General features: G+C 37.9%; 1 long non-coding RNA gene across 1 annotated transcript in view; it reads left to right on the forward strand.

Moving 5' to 3' along the window:
- Positions 1-1,874: 1,874 nt before the first annotated feature.
- The window catches only part of LOC134761328 (uncharacterized), a 31,331-nt gene continuing 12,658 nt past the window's right edge, over positions 1,875-20,547 (forward strand). Inside the window, exons 1-2 of the long non-coding RNA XR_010139843.1 lie at positions 1,875-2,286; positions 9,388-9,436. This is a non-coding gene — a long non-coding RNA (uncharacterized LOC134761328). The remainder of the gene's footprint in view (positions 2,287-9,387; positions 9,437-20,547) is intronic.

Below are 20,547 nucleotides of genomic sequence, written 5' to 3' on the forward strand. Positions count from 1 at the left end.
CAGGAGAATCACTTGAACCCGGGAGGCGAAGGTTGCAGTGAGCTGAGATCGCGCCACTGCACTCCAGCCTGGGTAACAGATCGGGAGACTGTCAAAAAAAAAAAAAAAGAAAGAGTGGGCTATAGCTTGGCTACACTGTGAGATTTATTGTCTTTGAACTGCCACTTATTCTGAGCTGCTCACTTCCATTAATCAGCCTGACTTACTGACTCTGGAATTGTGTGCTCATATCAGATAGGTTGTGGCTAAAGTCCATCCATTACATTTCTAGGCCCTCACTTCTCTGTACAACCCCAGTTCAATCATGCTGGCAAATATGTGGGGAGCACTCAGCCCTGAGGAGTTCTATAAGGGAAAGTTCCACATGGGCTTGGATTGTATACCCAATAATTCAAAGCAAATTTGTGAAAGCTTCATATGTCATTTACAATTTGTAGGCACTGCAGAACCGTAGATTCTAAAGAGAGAAGGCTATACCTTCTGATGATAGTCTTAAATCACGGAAAGCTAAAACAATAAACACCTCAAATTCAGTGTATCTTTGCCTTGGAAAAAGGGTTAGACTTCATGGTTGCAATTCACCTCACTCGCCTGTGGTTCATTGATTCTGACATCTAATCAAATTGATCAGCCACAGTGAACACAAGGCGATTGTTTGCCAAACACTACGGCAAAGTAAACTTAGCTCATACGTGTGATTTACTTTACGGTTTCTATCCGGAATTGGGAACAAATAAGAAATTTGTTTTGACTAGGAAATTGTACACAATTCTAATCATAATTTGGACTGGAATAATAACCACTGTGCATTTGCTTGTTTCTGACTTTGTTAGTCTTCATAATATTCCTTTCAGGAGGTTGGCTATATTTATAATTAATTGAATTTTGCCAATGTTTTCTTTCCACAAAGCTTGTTGTTGTATTTAATTGTCTTTAAGAAAAGAAACGAAAAGTATCTGTCAACTTTCAAGAAATAAAATGCTTTTGTTAAAAATTTGTTAAAAATATTAAAGCAAATGTCATTTGAAAATTCAAGCAACATATACTTTGCAAACACTTGATTAAAATAGTTTCAGTAATATATTTTTAGCTTGAGTGGGTCAAGATAATAAATCAATATTTTCTCTCAAATTCTGATAACATATGTAAAAAAGTTCTTTGAAACAATAATAAAACTTAAGAAAAAGCAGTCAGTAAAGCTACTGATGATTCTTTATTTCCTTTTAGGATATAATCAGTCTTTTGACTTCAGCATTTTAAAATTAAAAATACCTTTGATAGAATATTCCTTTCACTGTTAATTTCTCCAAGAAAGTTCTGCTCTTTGGAATTAGATTAACTAATGATATTTTTTGTTAAATCCTTATATTTGTCTTCAGGACATCCTAGTAGACTTGTTTAGAGAGCAGACCCAAGAGTTAAATTCAAATAATTAGCAGGAATGGAAGATAGAGAATTCTAATTTTTCTTGAGAAAATGCTTTCTTATCATTGGCAAAACAATGAGTTTATTCACAGACATTTTTATTCCATTATTCTGTGAGTAAAGAAAGGAAGAGGAGGCATGTTGAGGTTTTCTTTTCCTAATGATGTTACATTAATTATTGTAGCCAAGATACGCTTTTGAATACGATACAAAAACATACTTGCAACAATGATCATAAAAATATTCCTTTTTCCATCGCTCAAAATTGTCTTTATTTGACAGGATATCTTCTATGCATCTCATCCTACTGTCTGTATTTCCCTTCTGCTTTGGTGGAGTGGGGTCTTGGTTACGAGAGAGAGAGAAAGAGAGAGAGAGTGAGAGAGCAAAGGCATAAGCAGACGCTTTGCGGGTAGAGCAGATAAAAATTCCCAGACAAATTTCATGGGTGAAAAATGGCCAATTTATTTCTTTTATAGCTCAATGTCATTTTTATTTTGTGGATTTTTCCATCAAGTAGTGAAAACTCACATGTTAATAATATTCAGAGTCTCCTCTGGCCATTTAAGCACCCTCTTTGTCCAGAGTCAAGTCAGATTCTTGGCGGCCCTCCTGGCGCCACATGTGTGAGGTGGGGAGGAGGTTTCTCGCCCTTGGCGATCGTCTCCTCCACAGAGGGGCGTCTGTGGACGTGTCCGCCATTTTGTTTGGTCTCAGCTGCCGGTTCCCAGAGGAACCCTCTCTTCTGGCCACACGCCCACTTCATGGTCACAGGCCTCCGTCAGCGGCTTCTCCATCCCTCTCTGGCAAGCTGAAGTACATGACGACTTCCCTGGCCCTCTAGGGTTCTCAGGCCATCAGGTACGGGTCTCTGTGAATCTGGCACCTGACAGCTGAGACAAACAAAAAAGACGCTCTACTCGCTGAGTCCTGGGCCGCGCGGGGTCACAGGGCACTGCCGCTTTCCTGGAATCTCCTCAGGATTCAGGCACACCCTGTGCTCCCAGATTCACCAAACCCGTCTGGGGTTTCTGCACACGACCTGGAGGCATCTCCGCCCTTTGGCGGCAGATAGAGGAATAGAAACCACTGAGGAGACATGAAGCAGGGAGGAAAAGCTGGATGAGAGGAGGCACAGGGAGTGGAAGGCAACGTCCAGGAGACACGGCTCCTGATGCCATATCATCTCGGTGGGCTCTCTGTGGCGAACCGTTGTCTGCTTGAGAGGAAAAGGGAAGTAATATTTGGTGCCATTCTCTGGACTCCAAATGTTTTTGTGCCTGGCCATAATTATATATATATATATATATATGCGCATATATATATATATATATATATATTTTTTTTTTGAGACGGGAATCTCATTCTGTGCCCAGGCTGGAGTGAAGTGGCGCCATTTCGGCTCACTGCAAGCTCCGCCTCCCGGGTTCCCGCCATTCTCCTGCTTCAGCCTCCCGAGTAGCTGGGACTACAGGCTCCCGCCACCACGCTTGGCTGTCAAATTAGCTATTTTTAAGGTAATTGATTCTGAAAGGCAAGTCAGAATGTATAAAGCTCAAATGAACTTCTCTATGTTATACAGTGTTTCTGTACTATTCAGTCTTGACTCCACTCTTCCTGCACACCCTCAATCTAGTTCCAATCCAGGTGCCCTGTTTTCAGTTCCTAAACCACACCATGTCATCTCTAGCATCAAGCATTTTTGTCTACAACATTTTTCCTTCCTACCTACAACCCGTACTTTATATAGTTAACTTCTATTCCTCATTTTTATCTTCATTTCGAGTAATAGACTTAGGAAAATCTTCCATAAATTCCTAAGTTTAAGTGAAGAAACCCTTATGTGTGTGTCCACAGTATCCCACAGCACTTGGTACTGTGTTATCATAACACTTATATCATTGCCTTGTCATTGTCTATTTACCACCAGACTAAGTCCAAGAGGCTTCTTTTTTGTTTTGTTTTGTTTTGTGTTTGTTTGTTTGAGATGGAGTCTTACACTGTTGCCCGGGCTGGAGTGCAATAGCGTGACCTTGGCTCACTGCAACCTCCACCTCCTGGGTTCACGCGATTCACCTACCTCAGCCTCCCGAATAGCTGGGATTACAGGTGCACACTACCACGCCCGGCTAATTTTTTGTATTTTTAGTAGAGATGGAGTTTCACTATGTTGGCCAGACTGGTCTCAAACTCCTAACCTTGTGATCCGCCCACCTCAGCCTCCCAAAGTGCTGGGATTACAGGCGTGAGCCACCGTGCCCAGCCCCAAGAGGCTTCTTGTAGGCCTTGTCTGTTGTTCTATTCTAGTGCCTTGCACAGTGCTTGAAATATGGAAGAATCTGTAAAAAATTATATTGAGTACAGTTGGCTCTCTGGATCTGTGGGGTCCACATCCTTGGATTCAACCAACTGTAGATTGAAAATATTCAAAAATTAAAAAAAAATCGCATCTGTACTGAGCAGGTACAGACTTTTTTCTTGTCATTATTCCTTAAACGAAACCGTATAACAACTATTCACATAGCATTTATATTGTATTAGGTATTCTAAGTAATCTAGAGATGATTAAAGAAAAAGCGAGGATGTGTGTAGTTTATATGAAATAGTGTGCCCTGTTATATCAGGGACTTGAGCATCTGTAGATTTTGGTGTCTTTGGGGGTCCTAGAGCCACTCCCCTGTGGATACGGAGGGATGAGTGTATGGAGGTGGTAAATGACTTGCTCCAGGTCACATTAGTGAGTGAAAGAACAAGGGATGTGCCCTTGGCCATTCAGGTCTAGAATCTGTGCATTTAACCACGATGCATATAGCCAGACACAGAGCTCTTATTCCAAAACACTGAGAATTAGTAACAAGGGCTCTTTAAACTGTTGGATCTAAACTCAATTTTAATCAGATTAAATCTATTTCATTACTTTTTACCAATGTTGTTTCCTGGGTGGGGCGTTTTGGAAGGATGAAGTTGATTATGAAATAAAAATGGGAAAATGAATTTCATCCAAAATACATTTTCTGCAGATTTAAATGTCTGTGTATATTACATATACACGCATCTGTATATATGCAAGTCTTTACATAGATATACCCATAAATGTATATGTTATATACAATGTATTAGGGATAGTTCTCCAGAGACAGAACACACGCACACATATACACACATATACATATACACATACACCCACACCCCGCCACACAAACACACATCCACACACACATATATATGCACACATATACACACACACACACACCCCGCCAAGCACCTCGTAACAATGTTTTAGTTAACAGAAGACCACATAGACAATGATGGTACCATGACGTGAGATTCTAGTGGAGCTGGAAAATTCCTATTGCCTGGTGATGCTGTAGCCAGAATAAAGTCATAGTGCAGCGCATTACTCACATGCTTGTGGTGATGCTGGTGTAAACAAATCGTGCCGCCCGTCATATAAAAGTACACCACAGCCCAGGCACGGTGGTTCACGCCAGTAATCCCAGCCCTTTGGAAGGCCGAAGTTAGTGGATCACCTGAGGTCAGGAGTTTGAGACTAGCCTGGCCAACATAATGAAACCCCGTCTCTACTAAAAATACAAAAATTAGCCTGGCATGGTGGTGTGTGCCTGTAGTCCCAGCTACTCTGGAGGCTGCAGCACGAGAATTGCTTGAACCCGGGAGGCGGAGGTTGCAGTGAGCCAAGATCGCGCCATTGTACTCCAGCTTGGGCAATAGAGCTAGACTCCATCTGAAAAAAGAAAGTATAGCACATGTAATTATGTACAGTACATATTTGACAATAATAGTAAATGACTGTTACCTGCTTATGTGTTTACTATATCGTATGTTTTATCATTATGGTAGAGTGTATTTCTACTTATAAAAACAATGAACTGTAAAGCAGCCTCAGGTACCTCCTTGAGGAGCTCTTCCAGAAGGCATTGCTATCATAGGAGATGACAGCTTCATGTGTGTTTGGCCCCTGAAGCCCTTCCCGTGGGACAAGATGGAGGTGGAAGACAGTGATATTCATGATGCTGACCCTGTGTAGGCCTAGGCTAACGTGTGTTTGTGTATTAGTTTAAAAAACTAAAAATTAATAAACATAGAGGAAAACAGAGAGATATAAAGAAAATATTTTTCTGCAGCTGTACAATATGCCTATGTTTCAAGCTAAGTGTTATTATAAAATAGTCAAAAGGTTAAAACAGTCAAAAGGTTAAAATTAAAAGTTTGTGAAGTGAAAATGTTACATCAGCCAACTTTATTATTGAAGGAAGAGCGTTTCTTTTTTAATGACGTAGTGTAGCCTCTAAGTAGTTTTCATGAAGTTTGCAGTTGTTACCCAGGCCTTCATAGGTGCTCACTACTCACTCACTGACTTACCCAGAGTAGCTTCCAGTCCTGCAAGCTCTATTCATGTGAAGTGAACTACACAGGTATACCAGTTTTTATATTTTATACCATAATTTTACCGTCCCTTTTCTATGTTTGGGTACACAAATACCACTGTGTTCCCGTTGCCTGCAGTATTCAGCACAGTAACCTGCTGTACAAGTTTGCAGCCTAGAACAATAGGCTATACTGTCTGGTCCAGGTGTGTAGGAGGCTGTGCCAGCTAGATGTGTGTAAATGCACTCTAGAATGTTCACACAAAGGCAAAATTGCCTAACAACGCATTTCTCAGAATGTATCCCCCCTTGTTAAGTGACACATGACTCCATGTATATATATACAAAGAGAGACATAGAGAGAGAGAGAGCGTGCATACACAAGAATGACAGAGAGAGAGAGATTTATTATAGGATTATTATGGGAATTGGCTCCCATAATTCTAAAGACTGAGAAGTCCCATGATCTGCTGAAGAACTAGGAAAGCCGGTGGTATAATTAGGTCTGAGTCCAAAGGCCCACAAATTAGGACCACCACACTAGCTGGCTGTGGTGTTGGTGTCTGTAATCCCACCTATTTGGGGGGCTGAAGTGGGAGGATCACTTGAGCCAGGAGTTTGAGACCAGCCTGAGCAACATAGAGAGACCCTAGCTCTAAAACAGAAAAAAGAAAATCAGGAGCACCAGTGCTCCAGGGCAGGAGAAGATGGATGTCCTAGGTCAAACAGAGAGAAAATTCTCCCTTTCTCTGTGTTTTTGCTCTATTTGGGCCCTCAGTGGATTGGATGGGATGTGCCCAGCTGCTTAGTGAAGGTGATTTCCTTTACACTGTCTACTAAGTCAAATGCTAATCTTTTCTGGGAACACATTCACAGACACATGCAAAAAGTATGATTTACCAGTTATCTAGGCATCCTTTATCCCAGTCAAGTGGACACATAAAGCTAAACATCATATACATGTATGTATGAATATATACATGTTCCTTACTGTGGATTTCTCTTTCCCTGTCACTCTTATAATTTGTGTATTTATTTGGGGAAAGAATAGTTATCAAGACTTCTCTAGAGGAAGCCAACTGTCTTCTGAGTTACAACTCATAAGCTTCTGAGTTACAACACCTAACTCTATCCAATCTACGTTAAATTTAAGAATGAATGTTCAGTACATCTGGTTTGTATATGGTATTCTGGCAGAGCTCAATTTAATGCATCTCAAAAAGCACCTAGTGAGCACATACCAAATAATGGCCTCATTTCAGGCTTTGGGCTGTATAAATAACATACATCTCAATGTGGGGAAACCAGACAATAAACACAATAATTTACAGAGAATTTAACGGAGGATGAGTGTCATGAGAAGAAAATAGTAAAAAGTAAGGAGGAGAGGAACTACATCGTTGGGGATCGCAATTTTAAACAGAGTCAAAACTTGAAATAATTTTAGAATGTTGCAAATATATCTAAAATATGTAGGAAATTTTGTATGGTCACGTAAATCTAGAATTAGAAAAATAGCTAGAGAATAAACTGAAAATTCAAAATTAATATATTAGAAAAATGTTGGAACTTTTAAATTATAGCAAGGTAATTAAAATATTTTCATAAATGTACCTTTATTTTGTTATCAGGAATTAGGCAAAGGCTGTTGAAATATTCACAAATGCAATAGAAATGAGGAAGTGGTGCATCTACGGATATGCAGGAGGGAGTGCTGAAAGAACAGCTCATGAGGTAGTGCGGGCAGAGGCAGGTTGATGGCAACAGTGACTCCAATTTGCTCTCACTCTGTGTCTCCATTCACTTTGGTAGTGCAGGCAGAGGCAGGTTGATGGCAGCAGTGACTCCAATTTGCTCTCACTCTCTGCCTCCATTCACTTTGGTAGTGTCCTCTTACACAGACGCTGGGATTGGAAACCAGATTGCTTTGACAAACAGGGCATTAGCAAATATGAGAAATGCAGCAACTTGAGAAGTGCTCATGTGCTGAGGCATGTTTATTGATACACTTAGAGACCTGAGACCACTATGCAAATATGCTCCCACCAGCCCTCTGGAGGATGAGATGATTGCGCCCAACAGCTGAGCCAAGCATGGTTTTATTTTTGTTTTTGTTTTCAGATGGAGTCTCGCTTTTTTGCCCAGGCTAGAGTGCAGTGGTGTGATCGCGGCTCACTGCAACCTCTGCCTCCCGGGTTCAAGCAATTATTCTGTCTCAGCCTCCTGAGTAGCTGGGACTACAGGAGCGTGCCACCATGCCTGGCTAATTTTTGTACTTTTAGTAGAGATGGGGTTTCACCATGTTGGTCAGGCTTGTCTCGAACTCCTGACCTCAGGTGATCTACTCACTTTGTCCTCCCAGAGTGCTGGGATTACAAGCGTGAGCCACCGCGCCCAACCCTGAGCCAACCATGGTTTAACCACCAGTGATCTGAGTGGCCAGGTGGTCTTTGATGATCCACTAGCTGACCAAGGTTATCACATGAGTCTAGCGCAGATCAGAACTTCCAAGCAGAGTGCAGCTGAAATTGCTTTCATAGAATGAGCTAATAAATGGTCGTCATGTTAAACCAGTAAGGTTAAGTGGTTTGTTATACAGCAAAAGCTAACTGACACAGTGCATTTAACTACTTCAATTCTGATAGCCCATCACAGAATATTTTAGCTAAGAATTACTTCATCTAATTTATAGTCCTTTATATTTTTCTCTGTTGGAAGCATTTCATAGAGACAAACTAGTTGCTATTTAAGTAAAATAATGCACTATTATGCATACGTTTTTGTTACCTATGTAGACGATGAGAAAATAGAATTGTTTTAAATTCCTAGGGAAACTTATAAGTTCTAGGTTGACATTTGTCAAATTTTCATCATTATGTCTAAGCACAGTCTTTCCCTACTACCTCCCAAATAAAGAGTTACCTACTAGGCGCACATCTATCCCATGAATTTGTCAGCTCAAAGGAACATGGCCAGCAGTTATGCTTGATTATACAGAATAAATACAGAGTATGAAAATTGAAATTAGACACACTTATTATAAAATGTGATGATTATTTCCATTCCAGGACCAAATTGAATAAAAAAAAACCTTATTGATCTGGATTGAATTTCAATTTGCTAAGATTTGAGCAAGCCAACTTCTGTCCAGTAATGTTTGAATAGAAAGGCTTATGAGGCCAATAGTCTGTACATCACAGGTGATAAAGTTTTTTTTTTTTTAAAGTCAATAAATTACTTTTTACTACAGGAGAAATGTATGCTTTATATACCAACAAAGAGTTGAAATGCCAGAAGCACTTGAGGACTAAATTACGGAGCACTTATTTCATCACGACAGAACGCTAATGCCAGTGCTTGATTACAACAAGCCATCCAATTGCATGAATTTGGGCTGCAAGGCACCCAGGCTTTTATATTCATTAGCAAAGTTATTGATTCTGAAAAGTTACCTCTAATAAAACTACACCATTTTCTCAGGCCTGTTATATGGGCGCAGACAAATTATTTGATCAATGATATTGAGCAAAAGGAAAAGCATTCATTGACTCTAATCTCTTTTCCCTCCTCCCAGAATTGTACATGGCAACCAGCAGCAGCATGAAGAGGAGTTGTGGAGCCAGGTCTGATTTGGTTTTATATAGCTATATACATATTTGATAATTAAATCATATTGTTTCAGTAAAAATATTAAATGAAAGCTAAAGTTAAAAATGACAAAATAGGCCGGGTGCGTTGGCTCATGCCTGTAATCCCAGCACTTTGGGAGGCCAAGGTGGGTGGATCACTTGAGGTCAGGAGTTTGAGACCAGCCTGACCAACATGGTGAGACTCCATCTCTACTAAAAAATACAAAAGTTATTCGGGCGTGGTGGCAGGCGCCTGTAATCCTAGCTACTTGGGAGGCTGAGGCAGGAGAATCGCTTGAACCTGGGAGGTTGAGGTTGCAGTGAGCCTAGACTGCACCATTGCACTTCAGCCTGGTCAACAAAAGCAAAACTCCATCTCAAAAAAAAAAAGACAAAATAGTATAATATATTCATAAAAATAATATTACATTTACACAAAGGTGTAATTCACTGTACATTAGCTTCAGCAAAACATCCATAAGTTATTCAATTTCCAGTTATTGGCTGCTTGAACTTTTATGCCCTTTAGCTCTATCTGTTAAAGAACGTATACCTCCATAGAGCTTCCATAAAATAGTTTTTAATTAATTTAGTCAAAGAATATTGTTCCAAGAATATAGTTAATACACTGAATGGAATTTTTATAAATAAAATTAATAAAGATGGAAATCTGTTACTTAAAAAATAAGATTCTAGCTATTCTATCATTGTTTGTGTTTCCATTTAAATATTAGAATCACCTTGCCAAATTCCACTCAAAAATCTTGCTGATATTTTGATTGGAATTGCATTGAATCTATTACATTAATTTGGGGAAAATTAATATTTAAAAATACTGAGTTTTCCAATCCAATCACAAAGTATACCTCACCATTTATTAGAAATTTAATTTTCTCAGCAATGTTTGTAGTTTTCAGTGTGGACATTTTCCACCTATTTTCTTAAATTTATCTCTAAATATGACATATTCTTGATGTTCTTATATAAATATTTAAAGTTCACATTCATAAGAAAATTCAAACCACCAACTGGGAGACATTATTTGTAAAACATATGTTTGACAAAGAACTTGTATCCAAAAGGTATAAATAATTTTTGCAATTAAATAATAACAATATAAAGAAAAATTGCAAATATGGAAAAGATTGAGATACATTTGAAAATAGAAGATACATGATCCACAAGCAGATTAAAAGCTGCTCAACACCATCAGTTATCAGGAAAATGCAAATTAAAATCACAGCAATTTATCCATTCACACACTAAAATGATTACAATTTAAAACCCAATAGTAATAAGATTTGGCAAAAATATGGGGCAACAAAACTTCTCATATACTGCTGAACAGGTTTATAAAACGGTGTAACCACTTAGGAGAATTGTTTGGCAGTTTCTTAGGCTTAGATATTTGTCCCAAAGAATTGAAACACAGGTTCACAAAATTACTTGCCTAGAAATGGTCACAGCAGCTTGATTCATCATAGCCCCAAATGAGAGACAACCCAAATGTCCATGAAATCACAGACATGGGAAAATGAATCAACAACATAGATCTCATGTTATTTTAGGTAAGCCTCTTCTAAGTGGACAGGTTTTTATTTTCCAATCCAGTAAGACAAATTCTCTAGAAAACTGGACACAGTACCCACCTCACAAGTTCACTGTTAGCATTAAATGAATTGGTTTATTTAACACATCTCAAACATTGTCTGGAAAATTCAGAGCACTATATATTCAGAGCATTATATATATGAGTCTTGGTTATGAGTATTACCGAACCTTCTATGTGTCTTGCTTTTCCTGTATTTCTTGTCACCTCGTTCCCCTTCCTCATGGCTCCTTTCGAAGATAGTATTTAATTTCCATCTCCATTACTGTTTGGAAGCTATGTCCTTTGTTATACTATTTTAATAGTCACCCTTAAAATTTGAATGTGTGTATAAAACAAGTCCTAAAGTTAATCAATGTCTTTACTTTCTTCACCCTCAGATTCAAGGACCTAAGAATGATTTATTTCTCATCATTCCTTTCAAATCACATTTGCAGTTGTATTTTTAAAATTTCTGCCTTGCTTCTGTAACCCACAAATTAGACATTGTTTGATATTGAACAAAAGCAAGAATCAGTTAGATCTACTCTGTGTTCCTTGTCTCCCTTCCTTGATACATTTCAGACCTTCCTTATGGGACCCTATTCTTTGTTTGTTTTTGAAGCCCAACCTTTAGAAGCTGTTTTATGAGGCTTATTTAGAAGTAAACTCTTTCAAAATCTGCTCATTTGTCTTTATTTTGTCCTCATTCTTGAAAGATACTTTAGCCGTATAAACTATTCTCCATTGCCCATTATTTTCTCTGAACACATTGAGGGTGTTTCACTGTGTTCTTGCTTTGCTCATTGCTTTTGTGGCTCAGCTAGCTGTCAGTCTGAATGTTCCTTCGTAGGATGTGCGCTTGTTTCTTCTAGGTCCCTTTGAGCACTGTAGATGCAGGTCCTCTTTATAGTACAATTTTGGCTTGTGTATTGCAGTCTGCATAAACAGTATGGACTTAGGTTCCCAACCATGGCAGCCCAGTGGGTACCACATTAACAGGGGTGAAGTTTTTACTTTTTCTCCATCTTTATGAAAATTGAGACAGGAGTTAGGTAGATTGTTTCTCCATTCTCAGGGGTCTGGCTTTATGCAGATGGTCTCAGGTTTGAACTCTAGGCCACAGGACACTGGGTATGGTTCCAGGGAGTCTGGTGGCTTCAATGCTAGCTTTCCTCCTCATGCTGTGCTCCTGCCTAGGTCCTGCCCACAAGGACTTCCTTCACCTTCATGCAGGCTCATCCATGCTTTACATGTTATGCATGCCCATTTGTGTGTCCCAGCTTAGCATTTTGATTTGTTATATGAATAAAAATCAAGAGAGATGCAAGATCCCTAGTCAGTCATGTTTGTGGAAATCGAAATCCCCCACACATTTTTTCATCCATTTGAATTTATTAAGTTTGAGGAAAATGTCTTAACAAATAAGCAAGTTTGGCTAGTCCTAGAAACTATATCTCTAACTTCTAACTTGGGAGTTACTGTACCAATTATATGGTGAAAAAAATTATAGTTCATAATTATTTGGTATTAAAATAGACCTAAAAATTATTTTTTATTCATTCCTTTTACATCTATGAGGCAAAATGACAATGCAAAATTATATAAATGTGATTATCTCCCAGCAAAATTTGGATTAAAGACTATTTTCATGTGGAAAATGTGAAAAAGATAAAACGTCACATAGACTGTGAGAAAAAATGTATTGTTTTCACATGTTCTTGTAAATATATTCTTATCCTTTTTGTCTAACATGTAGCTAAATATCAAAGGGCCATTGACTATATATATATAGGTGATGCTGAAAAAGGCTATTGAATTGTTTCAATTAAAAACATAGCAAAAATATTAAAGCCTTTCACATTTTTTTTTTTTTGAGACAGAATCTCGCTCTGTCGCCCAGGCTGGAGTGCAGTGGCCTGATCTCAGCTCACTGCAACCTCCGCCTCCCGGGTTCACGCCATTCTCCTGCCTCAGCCTCCCGAGTAGCTGGGATTATAGGCATACACCACCATGCCCAGCTAATTTTTGTATATTTTGTAGAGATGGGGTTTCACCATGTTGGCCAAGGTGGTCTCGATCTCCTGACCTCGTGATCTGCCCGCCTCGGCCTCCCAAAGTGCTGGGATTACAGGTGTGAGCCACCGTGCCCAGCCCTTTCATGTTTTATATCTTGTAATTCTCTATTCTGCTCTACACCATAGGGATGATCCTTCCAAAAGCATCCTATCTAGATTCTGCTGTTAAATCACCTTTGTTGGCCTGGCCAGTTATCAAATTCAACAGCCCCTTCATCATCAAAGACTTGCCCTCTATCCGCATCCCATTCCTTGCTTCTGCCAATAATTTGACTAGTAAAGAAGTCACTGCATGCCACAAATTGTCAGTGCTGACTTTCTCAACAAGGAAGTTATTTATTTACTTATTTAATATATGAGTGACTCAGATGCAAATTCCATCTTGAGAGTACCAACTCCTGATGCCAACTGATTGTCAGTCATGGCTACAACAGGAGATGGATTCACTCAAATAGTTCAAATAAACAGAACGTAATAAAGGGACTACTTACAGAAGTGAAGCAGGATTGAGAAAAGACACAGGGGATGTTGAGCTACTCAGAGCTGCAGTGACAGCATGTGGAAATAGAATTACTGAAGTTCCATAAGGCCGGATTGTGAGAGTCTATCCAGGAGTAGCTGAATTTGCAGAGGAATGCAGCTGTCCACAGAGAAACAATGGCAAAGGAGCAATGGAGCAGAGAAGACATCATCTAATTTCTCTTTACTTTCTACTGTATGATATGGTAGAAGGCTTGCTTTTGGCTGTGCTGGAAAACATACAGAAAGGAAAACCAAAAGATAAGCTTTAGGTTTTAAAATCTCTGCTCAAGATGCAGGTGGAAAATTAGAAAGCCACTGTGGTGATCTTAAAATATATCTTGTATATCTGAAGTCAGCTACACAAAGGAGAAAACATCAAAACTAATTGCATTGATTGTGTAGTTTCAGTACCTGTTAAATGTATAATTCCATTGATTCAGTTTGGCAATGGCTGAGCAACTGATTGTAAAGGAAAAGGACCCTAAGATTTAGTATGGCAAACCGAGATAAAGTTAAGAAATTCTAGCCCACCAATCTCCTGAAAGCTCTTTGTAGCCAGAATCACCTCTGCCTAAGTTGTTCTTGGCTTGAAGATCTGCTCTGAGAAGAGATACCATGTACATCAGTGGAACTACAAAATCTTGAAAACTTATGCCAGAAGGAAGCTGGAAAGCATAAAAAAAAATTAATTCTTATAAACTTTTTTTTCTGCCTTCTCTTCCCTCTCTAGCTATAATTTTGGATTTGTCTTTTTATTTTCATTTATATCAAATGTTGTTTCATATATTTTGAAGCTGTTATGTGATGCTTGCATTTAGGATTCTTGTGTCCTCTTGATGCATTAACACTTACCATTATAAAATGGCTTTCTGTACCCTGGCATCCCTCTTTTTCCTGATTTAATATACCCACAGTAGATTTCTTATTATTAGAACTTATTTAGTACATTTTTGTTCTTCCTCTTACTTTTGAAGTGAATTTCTTTTAGATGGAATGTTGTTGTGTCTATGAAAAAACAGTCTATGTTTTAAAATTTAATATTTAGACTATTTACCTTTAATGTAATTATGGGCATAGTAGGGTTTAAATCTACCATCTTGCTATTCGTTTTCTATTTGTTCCATATTTTTCTTATTTCTTTTGGGTTTCCACCTTTTTCCATGTTAATTGAATATTATTTAATGTTTGCACACTATGGCCTTATTAGCTACAGCTCTTTATTTTATTTTATAGATGTTGTTTTTGGATTTACAATCTTTAACTCATCACAATATACTTTCAAATAATATTTTACCACTTTGCATATAAGACCGTTAAACAGTGTACTTTCTGTCTCCTGTCCATTTTTAATTTATCACGATGTACCTTCAAATAATATTATCCATTTTGAAAATAATATAAGAAGCTTACAACAGTATGCGTCCATTTTTCTCTTTTTTGGAGAATTACCATGCATTTTATTTCGGCATATGTTATAAATTTCACATTACATTTTCTTCTTGCTTTAAACTGTTAATTTTATTCTAAATAATTTTTTTAAATGAGAAAAAAATTGAATTTACCCCCAAGGTAGCATTCTTGTGTTCTATCTTTTTTGCGTATTTTAAATCCAAGTATCTATTTGATATTATTTTCTTTTATTATAAATAACTTATTTCTGCATTTATTGTAGTGTAAGTCTGCTGTTGACAAATTACCCCAGCTTTTTTTTTCTAAAAAGTTTATCCTCATTTTTGAATGATGGTTTTGCTGTTTGCTGAATTTATAGTTCTAGGTTGACAGTTTTTAAATTTTTAAAGTAAAATTCTAACACCTTGTTTTTGCTTCATTTCTGATAAGTTTCGGTCATTCTCGTTTTTGTTCCCGTGTGTAGTATGTATTTTTTCTCCAGTTGTTTTAAAGTTTTTTCTTCACCACTAGGTTACAGTCGTTTCATTTTTATGTAGCTTGTGGTGCTTCTATTTGTGGTTTGTCCTGATTTTAGTCAGCTGATTGGTGAGTGTATAGCTTTCATTAAACCAGTAAAATGTTTAGCTATTTTCTTTTAAGTATTTTCCTACCTCCTTGCTCCCCATCCTACTCTTGCTTTCTCTCGGACTCTACTTGCATGTATGTTAGATTGCTGGCTGTTTTTCAACCGTTCACTGATTTTGTATTTTATTTTTAGTCTTTTTTTCTCACCTTGCTTCAGTTTGGATAGTTTCTGTTGCAATATTTTCAAGTATGTCAATCTTTCCTTTCACAGTTTTGAGTATGCTCTTAAATCCAGTGAATTTTTCAATTTAAATATTGTATTCTGGGCCAGGTGCGGTGGCTCATGCCTGTAATCCCAGCACTTTGGGAGGCCGAGGAGGGTGGATCACCTGAGGTCGGGAGTTAGAGACCAGCCTGACCAACATGGAGAAACCCTGTCTCTACTGAAAATACAAAATGAGTGGTGGAACACGCCTGTAATCCCAGCTACTCGGGAGGCTGAGGCAGGAGAATCACTCAAACCCAGGAGGCAGAGGTTGCAGTGAGCCACGATCGAGCCATTGCACTCCAGCCTGGGCAACAAGAGTGAAATTCCGTCGCCCCCCCAAAAAAAAATTGTATTCTTTAGTCCCAACTATTGATACATGGATAAAGTGTACCACCGCCACCACCATTATCAACATCATAACAACAGTGTTTTATAGCACTTTTAAGACTATAAATGCTTTTATGTATATTAATAGATTTTACACTCACTGAGGCTTGGTTATTCCCATCTTAAAGATATGAAGTGTGAGGCTCAGAAAATAAGTCAGTTGTTCAAACATACTAGGAAAAAATTGTATGCTAGAACTGAAATCTAAATCTATCCAAGTCAATTTTTATTTACTACTTCATGCTGCCCATATCTGTAGTTGATCTTTTACTGTACCATGACCTTAGGAGACTAGGAAACAATAAAACCACAAGTAAGAAAGTGATTCTATACATTTCAAACCAAATAGCTATCTAAGACAATTTATCCAAATAATCCAAGTCAAATAAAAGTATGCTTCAGTTCTCTGGATATTATAAGCAAAAGTGTAAAAGATAGCTTTGTGCCTCCAGTGAAGAGCAGTCAGGCAACCAGAAGGCATACCTAGCGATATAATATTTATTATTTCTTGAGCTTTTATTGATCAGTGTTCAGTAGTCCTGTGAGATGGTTCTCATTATTCTTTATTTATACATGAGAAAACTGTCTCACAGAAGTTGCATAACTTGCTCAGAGTCCCATGGATAATAAGTGGCCCAGGCAGCACTTGAGTCCAGGTCAGTCTTGATTTTTCCCTTTCTTATTCGCTGTCCTACCTTCCCTCTATGTTTGTGTCCCTTCTTAGTCACTTCTGTTGCACTGTTGATTTGTCTTTTTTTAATATACGTGTGCTTTATTTACTGCAATTGGCAAATAATTGTATCTATTTATGGCATTCAACACAGTGTGTGGTTTTTTCTTTTCATTTTTTTTTTTTATTTTGAGACAGAGTCTTGCTCTGTCACTGAGGCTGGAGTGCAGTGGCATGATCTCAGCTCACTGCAGCTTCTGCCTGTTGGGCTCAAGTGATTCTCCTGTCTCAACCTTCCAAGTAGCTGGGGTCATCCAGGCATGCACCACCGTGCCTGGATTATTTATTTATTTATAGAGCCCTTTTATAGAAGTCTCCCTATATTTCCCAGGCTGGTGTCAAACTCCTGGGCTCAGCAATCCTACTGCCTTGGCCTCCCAAAAGCCCTGGGATTACAGATGTGAACCACTGCACCTAGCCTAACATGAGGTTTTGAAATACATATATATTGTGAAATGGATAAATCTAGCTAAACACATACTTATTTTTTTGTTAGTGGTGAGACCACTTAAAGCCTACTCTTTCAGCAATTTTCAAGTATATCACCATGGGGTACAGTAGATCTCTTAGACCTGTCCCTGCTGCCTAGATGGCATTTTGCATCCTTTGACCAACATGCTGATTTATCTTTAACATGTTGTATTGCTACCTTGTGGTAGACAGAACTTTGGTCCTTGTGATCTCAGCCACCTAGTGTTACATCCTGTTATGTTACATGGCAAAGAGGCTTTGCAGATGTAATTAATGTTACTCCTCAGTTGACTTTAAGATAGGGAGATTAACCTAGATTATCCAGGTGAGCTGGATCTAATCTCATGAGGTCTTTAAACATCGGAAGAGGAGGGTAGAAGAGAAAATCAGAGATTATAAGTGAAAAGGTTGGAGATACAGGGGGCCAAAAGCCACGGAATATGGGTGGCTTCAAAAGCTGAGCCAATAGCGAGCAAAATCATGAGGACACTCACTCCTGTAGCAACATGGAGCTGAATTCTGCCAACAGTCTAAATGAGCCTGGAAGCAGGTTCTCCCTCAGAGGCTCCGAAGAAGAGCCCAGGCCAGCTGACAGCTTGACTTGCACCTTGTGTGCCGCTACATAGAGAACCCAGTCAAGCCATGCTGCACTCAAACTTCCGACTCATGGAACCTATGAGATAATAAACAGGTGTTGTGTTAATTTATCATGGCAGCAATAGCAGGCTAATACATACTTTAGGGACAATTAATTTCAAATTTTTGTGTGTGAACTCTCCTCATTCACTATCATGACACACAAACACATTCACCCACACACTCTCAGAGATACTCAAGTTGTATACTTTCAGAAGAGACTTTCTCTGTTTTTAAAATCTGCAGTTCTCAGCATTCTCACTGAGCCATGCTATCACTTTTGTGTCACTTTAGACAGCCTTCCCTGCTGTCTGTCATCCTCAGCTTTTTCTTGCATTGTCTGTGTTCCCTTTTCCCTGTTTGCACCTCAGTTCTTTTGTTTTCTGTTAATTTTAGGACCTGATTATATACACAGCTAGTCCACAAACACATGTATAGTTTTCTTCACAAAAAGTCAAGGAAGGACACTGCATTGTGTGAAGTGTTTGCATCTTTATATTTTTATTTTATACTTACTGCAAAGTGGCATGTGGATGCTTTTCTACTGCTGGATACAAAGGTATCTATTAAGATGGAAATATTCCTCATACACATGCTGTAGGATTCTTGGAACTGAAGAAAATTTGGCCTCTGAAAAACTATATTGTCATAATCATAAGAATTATATTTGATAGAGTTTCTAATATTTTATTAACATCAGAAGATTTGATTGAAGTCAACATTTGCAATTTAAATGTGGTATTAAGCACTTTGTTTAAAGGCAGAATAATTATAATGCATCAATCTGTATGTTTATACAAATTTGACAACTATAACACATGCCACTTAAATAAAACCATATTTACCATGCACAGTCTCATATAAATATAAGCTGTAAGTCTAAGAGCCACCCTCTCCTTTACCTCCAGTGACTAAGAGCCATTCTCTCCTTTACCTCCAGTGACTAAGAGCCATTCTCTCCTTTACCTCCAGTGACTAGTCCGTCCCCATGGTGACTTTATTTTTCTTCCTGAATGACCCTAAGGGGTAAAAATAGATTTGATAGTTGGAGACGATATGATTTGCGGTTATACAGAAAAACTTTTAACTACTGACACTATACAAAGCTCTAACTTGTCCTTTGGAGGAAAATATTTTTCTTACTAACATTTACTGACTAGACATTTAGTGGGAATATCAGGGAATGTGCTGGTATCAAATGGTTGGTTGCAGGTCCCTTTCAAAAATGGGCATTTCCAATTCTGCCTCAACATCATTGTTTACACAGCTGCGGAGAGCACATTCTTCCAGGAGCACCTTCAGGGCTTTCCAGGAAGCTTCTGGGCTTCGTTTGTTTGGAATCCTAAAGCAAGCAGCCTTTCCCGAAAAGAACGTCCTCAGGAAATACTTTGGAATAAATTAAATGATATTTTTAGGCATTTTTATCGATCTGCTGTTTAGAGACGGTTTTGAATCTGTTGACTTATTTTGTGCTAAGCAGAACTGTTACAGCATTTCAGTGGAATCTGATTTCTAGATTTACTTGTCACCTTGAAACGATAATTACACTGTTTTTGAGAAGTAACATCTTTGTTTCCATAACATAAGACTTTCAGTTTATAACACAATGTACAATTGGGGCTTACTTTTTTAAAAGCACTGATTTATTTGAAACCTGTCTAAATTTGGCTAGGTTTCATAACTGGAGCAATCATCAATATAGTGTGAATGACCTTATACAATATAATTTTATTAAATAAAATATTTTTATTAAAACTAAATGAAGTCATAAAAATTTGATTTTTTTCTAAAGAAAAAGTGTATTGAAATCCATGGACCTGAAATGTGGCCTATTATTTAAAAAATCCTATTTAAATATACTTTTGAAATAGATACATATTTCTAGCATATTTTATTCACCCTGTACTTATTCTCTTATGAGAATTACTCCACAGAAAGTCATCTTGTTTTATGAAAATAATTGAGAAAGTCATTTTTTTTCTTCCTGACAACATTTAAATGTTGGAAGCCACATCTTTATTAAGTTACATTCAGCTGATTGCATTTATGAAATTAATCTATGAGGTCAAAAAAGAATGAAATAAGTATAGTATTCAAAAGATATCACTAACAAAAATCATTGATAAATTTAAAGAAGTTATTAACATATAACAATGTTAAGTAGTTCATTACACTTTAAATATTTCCAGTCTGTTATTAGTTAGAAAGTAAATCTGCTAGTATTTTCCCCCCAAATTCATTATTTCACTGAATTCCTCTCATCTGAACATAGCTTAGCTGTATTAAGATGTTGCGTAAGACGGCTTTCAGAAGCTATTTAATTTATTCTAATTAACAAATGTCTGCATTCCTAATGTGTTCATTATTAGGGCTCCCCACTCTCTTATTCGATTTTTTCATTCAACAAGTATTTATTGAATGCTTATTATGTCAAACCCTCTTCTAAATATT

This window comes from Pongo abelii, chromosome 3, assembly GCF_028885655.2.
Source record: "Pongo abelii isolate AG06213 chromosome 3, NHGRI_mPonAbe1-v2.0_pri, whole genome shotgun sequence".
Taxonomy (NCBI): domain Eukaryota; kingdom Metazoa; phylum Chordata; class Mammalia; order Primates; family Hominidae; genus Pongo; species Pongo abelii.